General features: G+C 36.5%; 1 long non-coding RNA gene across 1 annotated transcript; it reads right to left on the reverse strand.

The window, feature by feature from the left end:
- Positions 1-7084: 7084 nt before the first annotated feature.
- Positions 7085-9150, reverse strand: LOC133709584 (uncharacterized). Its single transcript, XR_009846321.1, has 2 exons — positions 8999-9150; positions 7085-7245 (listed from the first exon to the last, which is right to left on the reverse strand). It is a non-coding gene; the product is annotated as an uncharacterized LOC133709584 (long non-coding RNA).
- Positions 9151-10978: the final 1828 nt, after the last annotated feature.

The raw sequence follows: 10978 nt of genomic DNA on the forward strand, positions 1-10978 counted from the left end.
CCACTATTGTAACCTTATTCTAAGGTAAGCATTACGCAATTTTTGTGGTAGATATATTAAGAGCTAAAAAATTCAGCATTTCAATATACCTCATATATAGGTAGTTTTTCTCAGCATATGTATCTTGATTATTTATACCTATAATATAAGAAAACTAATCCGTAAATTTATATCTTTTACTTAGGTACATATCTCAATTATAGTAATCAAAGAACATTAATCCGTAAACATATATCTCTTACTTAGGTACGTATCTCTTCCTTATGGTATACCTATAATAGAAGAATTCTAATCTGTAAATTTATATCTTTTACTTAGGTACATGTCTTGATTATAGTAATCAAAGAACATTAATCTGTAAACGTATCTCTCTTACTTAGGTAAGTATCTCTTACTTATAATATAGGATTAAATACTTGTTACTCCTCATACTTTTCTCTGAAAAACAGTTTGGTCCCTCGCCTTTTAAATTAAACTGAATAGTCTTTATTCTCTCTAATTCTCATATAACAAGTCCAAATGATCCGAAATGACTATTATGCCCCTCATTTTCTATTTTTATTATTATTTTTATTTTTTTCTCTATTTTTTTAATTTTTCTCCCTTTTTTATACTCTCTCTCTCTCCCTCCCTCTCTCCTGGTTGCTCGACCTCTCTTCTTCTTCTCTTCCTCTACCATCACCGGAGACCACCACTTCTGGCCACCAATCACAGCGCCACCATCACCAGTCGAATCCAGACCATTTTTATCAAAACAAAGCCTCTAAAAACCTAGAGAGAGAAACAAAGCGACGATGCAGACACTCAGATCCAGAAGAGAGAGAGAGAGAAGAGCTATGGCGGACGACAAGCAACCGATCGTGACCGGGAGGCACCGGAGCCGAGGCGTCGGCGTGGTCCAGCGTTCTGGAGCGCCTCCGAGCTCTCCAGCAAGGCCGCCGCCGCTTTGAAAACGCTGACGACCGGTTTCCAGGTCAAGATGGAGAAGCCGATCTACGACACGGTCGATGAGGACGAGTACGACGCCATCATCGCCAAGCGGCGCGAGGAGTTCGGGGACTTCATCGAGGACGACGACGGCCTAGGGTACCGCGACGACGGCGAGGAAGAGGACTGGACCTGCCGCGGGCTTCCGACGTCGTCGGATGAATCGGACGGCGATATGAGGCCCAGGAGGAGGAAGACGGTGGAGAAGAAGGAGAAGGAGAAAGAGCCGCGGCCCAAAAAGTCCAATTCGTCTCTTACAGCCGCGGCGGCGATGATTCCATCTCCGTTAAGTTGAACATTGAAACATTGGAAATTTATTTGTCTTAATTCATCAAGGAACTTGGTTGTCAATCTGTGAATATTCATTTGAAGGCATTTGGAGATGGGGAAAAAAAAAACTGTATTGTATCTTTGCCGTGTTAGTTTATCAAGTGAATGGTTTGTTTGATGATCCGCTATTAAGAAATAATGCTTTTGGTGGTTTTTGCTAGCTCATACTTTTCCAGATTTGAATTTGTGTTCAGGATGGAATTCTTCTCGCATCACAGCATACGAATTGGAATTCCTCGGTCTTTGTCTGCCAAATGGGACTTGGTCTCCCTTTTTGGTGAGATGGTGGCCGGAAGTGGTGGTCTCCGGTGATGGCAGAGGAAGAGAAGAAGAAGAGAGGTCGAGGGAGAGAGAGAGACCGTGCTGCCAGGAGAGAAGGAGGGAGAGAGAGAGAGAGAGAGAGTATAAAAAAAGGGAGAAAAATTAAAAAAATAGAGAAAAAAAATAAAAATAATAATAATAATAGAAAATGAGGGGCATAATAGTCATTTCGGATCATTTTGGACTTGTTATATGAGAATTAGAGAGAATAAGGATTATTCAGTTTAATTTAAAAGGCGAGGGACCAAACTGTTTTTTAGGGAAAAGTATGAGGAGTAACGAGTATTTAATCCTATAATATACCTACAATAGAAGAAATCCTTAAATTTATACCTCTTACTTGGGTTATACGTATCTTTTAGCTAGAATGTTTTGATGAACTTTTTTTTTTACCTTCCAGTTAGGTTGATTTCCCATCTCTATTTGCTAATTTTATAATAGTAATTATATTTTAAATTATTACAGGTTCATCATGGATTCAAAATTGAAATTGAATAAATAAATAAATGCTTAAAAACAATTAATTTGTTTCTATATTTATCTGAATGGGCAAAATGGGCATGAAAATATAATGACAAAAGTCAATGGATCTAGATTGATAATAAATCTACAGTCCACCTATTATGACGGAATGAAATTGGACTTATATTCAAAAACCTCAAAAATTTAAAGTTTAATATTGAGTACTAAAATGAAATCACCTCTATAATATGTAGTTTACTAGTTTACTCTAATATTGAGAAGATTGTCTTCATACGTTGTTTGGGCTTTCCGTTTTGAACCCAAACCCATGTCGTTGTGTACAACGTATTGTAGTTTTACTCTATTAAAGGGTTGATATTTTTTTGATCCAGTAATTGGTGGCGAAGACACATCAGGACTAGGTGGGTCTTAGGCGCCTCTTCATTTTTTAAAATTTCTCTTCTGACATATGATGATTATCCCTCTTAAATTTTAATTTGCCTCTGAACACAAGTTGACACATGTCTCACTTGGCTCTTTTTTTTCTATGTGATTTTTGTTAATAAATTTCTATTTGAAGTACTCATCTTCATATTTCAATTTAACAAAAAAAATTTGCAATTTTTTTTTTGAGGGAATGGATATATTTCATTGATCAAAAGATCATACACTACCTCACTTGTTCAATCTTGAGGGACTCGATGATCCTTCATATTACATCTCAACGCTCAATTATTCGAAAAAAACTACAATCTAAAAAAGAAAATGCAAGACTAAAAGCCAAGAATACAAGAAATAAAAAACCATCTCACAACTACACAACCCTAGAACAAAACCACTGTCTTGACAAGCATGACGCCTAAAACCCAATGGTGTACGTTTCCGCTTCCAACACATCAAAAAGCTTCAATCCAGGGCAAGCCCACAACAAACCCGCTAAAGCCCAACCCAAGCCAGAGAGAGGAAGGAAAATGGGCCAAGACCCTAAAGCCCAGCCCATTCCCACTACCCTCACCCCTGCAACCTAGACCAGGAAGACCGAGAACCCTAGCAAGGTTGTTGGAGCTCTGCTACCACCGTCTCAATCCAGTGGCCTCCCCAACCGAGAAGCCATGGTGGCCATCACGCCCCCCAAACCTGTCGATGCCAAGACACCGCCGCCACCTCCTATATAGAGAAATAAGACAGATCCAGGTGCGCCTCTTCTAATGCCCAGGCGACGATCTGACAGGGAACACCACCTTCGCAAAAAGCTACTAAACAACGACCAAACAACATTCGACTCCACCGCCCACTCAAAACAAAATCTTGATCCCGGATCTACCTCGTGTCAGAGCACCTCCACCACGCTTTGAAGGGAAGCAACGCTACCCTCCAACCTCTCCAGTTTGGCCTGAAAGAAAGATGCCACTAGATCTTGATCCAGTCTGAGAACCCCGGGTTTCGTCGCTACCCTGCTTCACGAAACAAGGGTTTCGGAATAGCACTTAGACAAAAGTGGAGTCTTCCAAAATAAAACAATGTTAGATAAAAAATAATTTATTTTTTTTTGCAATTAATAGGTAAGTTAAGTTGAGAAAAAGAAATAATAGAGAGCAATTATAACCACCATGGTTAATACCTTTTTTTTTTTTTTTATTGAAGCCATGTTAATACCTTTTCTTTTTCTGTTTTCTTATTTCAATTTTCTTTTCATGTATCATTGTATCCTCTGCATATTAATTTTTTTTTCAAGACCTTAACTAAAGAATGGCAAATTGTAGGCCAGTATTATTTGGTCTTGTGGCATCAACCTCCCCTTTGTAAGTGGGAGGTCGTGAGTCTGAATCATGAAAAATTAGTTGTTGTAATGAAAAATTGTTGATGTGATAAAAAAATAGCAAATTTTGTGAAAAAAAAAAAAGAGTAAAGAATGAAGAATTTAGAAATGAGAGTATCTATTGGGACCTCATATTCTGCTTACCAGACCTCCCTCATTTTATTAATTATTAAATGACCTAGATGGTATAGGTGGGTCATAATGAAGCCACCTTGTCCTACTGCATTGTGTCTAGTTGGGCCACAAGATTGCAAGTAACACTGGTACCACGACCTACTTAGATAGTATTAACATTGTCATTGTCCTACTTGGTCGCAAAATTGTAGATAATGTTGACATCGCGACCCACTCAGTTGTGGAATTATAAGACCGCGACCCACTTGGTCACAAAATTGTAAGAAATATTGACAGTACTGTCCACTTGGCCGTGGAATTGTATGTAGTGTCTTTAGAGATGTCTTCTGTGATCCCATTGAGGGCGTTAACTAATAAGGCACAATCGGATTCTCATTCCAAATCGTCTTATCCTTGGTGAATGACTAGTAAGAGCCCAACTCTACAAGCTTATGTTTAGAATTGAAGAAGAGAGGTATAACAGATTGCAGCTCGCGACTAGTGCCCTTCACACTCTCCTTTATCATTCCTTTCCACAGTGTCTACACCTCCAACACCCTCTTCATTATTAAATGCTCCATCAATGTTTACCATCAGTCGTCCATTAAGAGGGCAATGCTATTTCACATGGGCAATCTTCTTTTTCTTCTTGCTCTAAGGATGTATCGTTGGTAACCCTCTAAAAGATGCAAGACCGATCTACTCATGCGTATGAGATTAAACAGCTTCCTTTCCAGATTAAGTTGCTCCCTTTTGTCTAGATTACCCAAAGCTACATAAAGAAAAGGGAAATTTCTAAAAACAGTACATGAACTTAAGGTCACTGAGAATTAAGGTGGCTAACATTTGTAAAACCCAACTTCTACATGGACTTTGAAACCCAACCCACCTTTTATACATGAATTCCCTAACTCCGTTAACTCTATATTTTTATTCATTTTTTAAGGCTATTTTAGTATTTTTGTTGTCTCTCTCTCTCTCTCTCTCGTTCTCTCTCTCTCTCTCTCTCTCTCTCTCTCTCTCTCTCTCTCTCTCTCTCTCTCTCTCTCTCTCTCTCTCTCTCTCTCTCTCTCTCTCTCTCTCATTTTTCTTGCAAGCTCAATACCTTTTACTTTGTACACTGCAAAAACCAGAAATGAAAACCAAACTAGAGCATCAGAAACAAGCAACTCAAACACACATAGATTAATGAGTCTCTCTGATTCTCAGCAGACCCAGAAGCCAGTTTTTGCAGCAGAGCCCACAATGATACCAAAAAACCCAGACAGAGTGAATAAGAAAGCAAATTTGTATGTATTTGCATCAGAAAAGCAATAATAATTCATAGACTCAGATTGGAGAAGAAGACCGGAAGGCTAAAAAAGATTGAATTTTGATTTCAAAATTTGAAACCCAGTTTGTCTAACACGTCATGGCCACCACCCACTTTGATTAATTCCAAAGGTAAATCATTCACCATCACCAAACACCTTTTACTTCACCAGGCCTGCACCTCCTTGACTCTCTCCAATCCTCTAAAGAACCCATTTCTTCTCCCTCAATCTTTGCTCTCTAAAGAAACCCAGAAAAACCCATTACTGGGTTTTGAGTTTATTCCGACCTCCAATGGCAGCCGATGGAGGAACCCAAAACTCAATTCAGTAGAATCACTTAATTGGGATTGACCCCAATTCTTGATTTTTCCCGAAGCCACCGCCACACGCCCCAATCCTTTGGAGTCTACCAAGTCCGGTTCGAGTCTGCCTCAGATTTTCATTTTGGGATGTACTCAAAGAAGATGGTGAGGAGAGAGAGAGAACTAGGTGTAGAGAGAAGCCTTGGGTGTTCATAGCAATTGCTGGTGTTACATACCAATTTTTTTTTTTCATCAAACTTGAAGAGACCGAATCGCCCTTATAAATATGACAGGTGGCATCCTCCGTAACAGAGGAGATAACGACATGTACGAGAGGTGGGTCGGGTTTTAAAGTCCATGTACTGAAGTTGGGTTTTACAAACGTTGGCCACCTTAATTCTTAGTGACCTTAAGTTCATGTATTGTTCTTAAAATTCTCTCTAAAGAAAATGTTAACTTGTTGCTTGGTGAGCAGAAGTCACAAAAATTAGTAGCATGAATCCATCTTGCCTTCAAACGCAGTGGGTAGTATAACCAAAACATAGTGATAACGCACAATTTCTAAACAAGTGCATACATGATTCCACTACCTCCCCACAAAAGACACAAGCATAACCACTCATATGACCTTTTTTGGATAATGCTACTTTGGTTCGTATAATGTTTCAAAGTATTCATTAAAAGTGCAGACTTTAGGTGGAATGTGAGCTTGCCAAATAAAGTTCCAGTAGCCATTAGAGAGCTGCTTGAACCTACTAAAGATGAAGCTTGTTTAGTTAAATTCTTTGTGGACCTGGTTACATGCGAAGCCGATTCAATATTAAATTCTTTGATGATCTGGTTTTTTCTCTGCTCCTGCAACCTCTGGCCATAGAACCGGTCTCAAAAAGACCGCTTCGTTCTATCTAGTTACTGCTCGAGATCCACCATCCTCCATAACCACTCACGACGGCGTATCGAAGAGGAGAAGCAAAATGCGTTGCAATCCGGTTCTTCCTCCTCCGGCCAACTCGAGCTCCACCACCACTTCGATTGTGTTCCTCTCTTCCTTGCGGTTCCAACACCACCAATCATGAACATCAAATCGATCTCATGACAGTGTATCAGAGAGGAGAAAATGAAATGGTTGGTTACAATTGAATTTTTCCTTCTCCGACCAGCTCGAGCTCTTCCACCACTTGACTTGTGTTTCACTCTTCTTTATGGTTCCACACCACTAACCGTGCCCAACAAATCCATCTGTTAAGGGAGAGAGCATAATAAAAAAATTTTGGCCGAAAACCTTTTGAGGTAAATTTCTCTTTCCTCATTCATCTGTTGTCACACCCCAAACCCGAGACCAATATTATACTGAAATATGGTACCCGAATTCGTGATGTGGGTTATTACAAATAAAACTTCCTCAATGGATAAATTAAAGTAAAAGAATTTGCAAATAAGTCTGAATAATACTTTTATTAGAAATTGAAATTATTATTTTTACAATACTAAAGCTGAACAAAATATATTACATTATTTCTTTTGAGAAAGCGGTAGAAAATAAAACATTCATTTATTTAGAGAATCGCCCCATTTTCCCCAAGCGTCTAATCGCTACCTGAAAACAAGAAGGTGTAGCATCATGAGCAGCACAAGCCCAGTAAGTACACAACATACATTCTTATATTAATGTGTCTTATAGGAAATCAAAGTGAATAACCAAGTAAAAATGTACCGGGAACCATTTATATGTTCATACGAATTCTTAAATATGTATATGTATACACACAATACACACACACATATATACAAATATATTCATCCGTGTGAATGGTTTATAATAAATCATATAGTCACATCTCCTTATTGAACCAACAATATATTGCAGCATTAATATGTGAAATAAGCTCAAAGAAATGCATGCTCAATTCTCTTTTTCACTTATCATCGTAACATATTAATAATATATCGCAGACAGATATTTGATTGAAATAATATAAGTACACTTCTCTTCTTAGTGAATTTTCGGATTAACTGGTAATAAATCATGAATACAAGTGCTAGGGTCCAACGTACTATACCCAAAGCACGAGTAAGCCAGGTTGACTGGTAACAAATCATAAATCCACGTGCTAGGGTCCATAATACCAAAGCACGGGTAAGCCGCAGCATACAGAGGACAAATCCAAAGTATGTATACTCAAGGAGAACACCTCTTTCCTAAGAGTATAATAGTGCACTATCTGTAGGGACTAGGGCCCAGGCTTAACGTCTCATAACACCAAAACACATTTACCAGTAATTCACTTAAGCACGGGGTTATAGAAATTACCCGGCTTCACAACTGTACTTTTCAAACATAATCAAATTCGCAAAATACAATCTTTATGAATTATAGATCGTAATATATGTATATGTACACACACATATAGATACATATATTTAGCAATAATCTCATATGAAAACATATGTAACATATTGTATAACACAAATAAGTAAATTCACTTGCAAGCAACATAATAAAATAAATAAGCTTATACATAATTGAAATCAAGTAAAATAATAAAGCACAAGCATTAAATGAGTAAATATACACAATTAATAAGCTTGTAAATAACTGAAATAAAGTAAAATAATAAAGTACAAGCATTAAATAAGTAAATATACAGAATTTAACAAAATTATATTATAGTTAGTATTTCAGTTCTTATGTCTAAATCCATTGAAGTTCATCAACCATGTTCATGTTTCTCCGATTAGAGTCATCAAACTTCAAGATGTGTTATGATGTCCATCACAAGTCCGAATTAGTCAAATGAGTACACCATGTCAAAGGGTTTTTCACAAGGAATTCAATGGAATAAGTCATGTAGTCCAGATCAGAGGGATATAGTCCAGAAATGGTGAAGAACCATAACAGTGCAGAAACCGATATTTTTGTTACTGATCTTTGGTGTTTAAGTCTTTACGTTCTGTGTATTTTACCATTAATTCTCAAACTCTCCAGATCACAAGTAGAGGTCCTAAGCTTCAAATTGATATAAATTTTGTAGAAAATGATTAAGGAATGAGGGAGATATGAATTTTTGAAGTTGTGATAACTGTATGAGATTTCCAGCGAGTTTAAAAGTTGAAAACTTTGATTAGCCATAACTTCTTCATTTCTTAACCTTTTTTAGTGATTCAAAAGCCTAAATTGAAGAACTTTTGATGAGGAATTTAATACTGTAAATATTTTTGACAAAACAGACTTTGTTATATACGAAAATACAGGTTTGCAGCAAAGCAGATCCTTTTCCATTTTATCATTGATTATGCAATTTGATAAATCTTAAAGACAAAAGAATATAGAAATGTATTCATGTACTTACTTAAGGAACTCAGAAGGTCTTGTGATCAAACTTTGGACTTCTTTCACAAAAGGAAACTTCTTAAGGGAAATAGGATGAAGGATTTGTGTGAGGAACTTTTAGTTGGGTTTTCTCTTCAACTAAGGGAGTTTTTGATCAAATTTTGCATTTGATCTTCAAGTTGAGTATGATCAGATCATAATGATATAAATAGGCTAGAATTAAGCACTAAGATAAGTGAGTGACTAATATTGTAATGCAAGTGGCTAATCCACTTGTTAGGTTAAATGATTAAAAGGAAGAGTAAAATTAAAAGAGTAGTAAAAGAAAGAAAACATAAAGCAGCTTTGCCAATTATATATATATATATATATATATATATATATATATATATATATATATATATACATGCACACATCCATAAATATATAGATACACATTTACCTAATTCATAAGTAAAGAACTTTAGTGCTTTCTTAAGGTAAAAAGAAAATATCAATAATTAGTACTAAAATGACATGCATCATAAAAATAATATGGATGAGAGTCTTGATCTTAATAACAAAGTAAGACATTTCGAATATAACTAATAATATAGTACTCTATAGTTGACACTAATTTTCGGGTTATTACATCTGTGGACTAGGCCCCAATTATGGAAGTTATAGACATGGTAGAGACGTAGGCAACCCCACTGGTTTCAGCCTTTTTGAGGGTGGTTGATCTACGGTGGACTGAATAATTTTCCAGCTACATGATAACCACTCCTAACATTATACAAGCCTTTTTTTTAACACTGAGAGGGTCAATAAAATATTTTATGTGGGTCGATAAAAGTTATTGGTGGATCACAAAAGTATATTATGGGTTAGTAACGTAGAGATAATATTGAGATGTTCACACTCTTCAATCTTTTTATTTTTCTTTTTGAACTAAATGATTCATAGCAATAAATATGAGCTTAAACTTGGGTATAACATAGGTAGTCGATACCAAACAAAAATATTTCGCTTTATAAGCGATATAGTCTGCTTGACTCCACATGTCAGACACACAATTGTGGTACGATGAAACTAAGCTCATAGAAGAACTCTTACTAGCATAGAGTTAACAAAAAAAAAACAAAACAAAACAAACTAAGCCACCAGCCCAAACCTAACAGAAGGCCTAAAAGCCCAATGTTGTGCCTAGACTGACCAAACAGTTTGAGGGGTCGTCAACACTGCCCAGACCAACAAAACCTTTGCCACCGTCAAGGCTGTTAACCCAAGATCAGTCATAGTCTTCGTCCAATCCATCGCTGTAAACTCTGGAGGATGACTACTCCCAGTGGCGGAACTTGAAAGTTATTTTTGGAGGGGCCAATAAATAATATAATTATTATTTTAAAAATAAATTAATAATATTTTTGCTGTTTTCCTAAAAGCAACTCCAACAGCTTTCCTTTAATTTCTGTATTATAGGGAAGCAAAAGTCAAAGCTTTAGCCTCTTTTTCTTCTCCAACTCCAACAGATTCTCTATTGTTACACAGTAATATCTAAAATCTTCATAATTTTTTCTTAGAGCAACTCCAACAGCTTTCCTATAATTTATGTATTATAGGGAAGCAAAAGTCAAAGCTTTAGCCTATTTTTCTTCTCCAACTCCAATAGATTCTCTATTTTATAACAATCTCTAAAATCTCCAGAATTCTTCCTTAAAATTTTAGAGATTGCTGTAAATTTAGAGAATTTGGTTTTCTCTTTCCTTACTATCTCTAGATTGGGGATAGTTATAGGGAATCTGTTGGAGTAAAAGAGCCCTATTTTTCCCTAAAATAGAAAAAAAAAAATCAAAACATGGGGAAGCTGTTGGAGTTGCTCTTAAAATTTTAGAGATTACTGTAAATTTAAGGAATTTAGTTTTCTCTTTCCTCACTATCTCTAAAATGGGGATAGTTATAAGGAATCTATTGGAGCAAAAGAGCCTTATTTTCCCCTAAAATAGAGAAAAATCAAAAT

The sequence above is a fragment of the Rosa rugosa genome, chromosome 5 (assembly GCF_958449725.1).
Source record: "Rosa rugosa chromosome 5, drRosRugo1.1, whole genome shotgun sequence".
In the NCBI taxonomy this organism is placed as follows: domain Eukaryota; kingdom Viridiplantae; phylum Streptophyta; class Magnoliopsida; order Rosales; family Rosaceae; genus Rosa; species Rosa rugosa.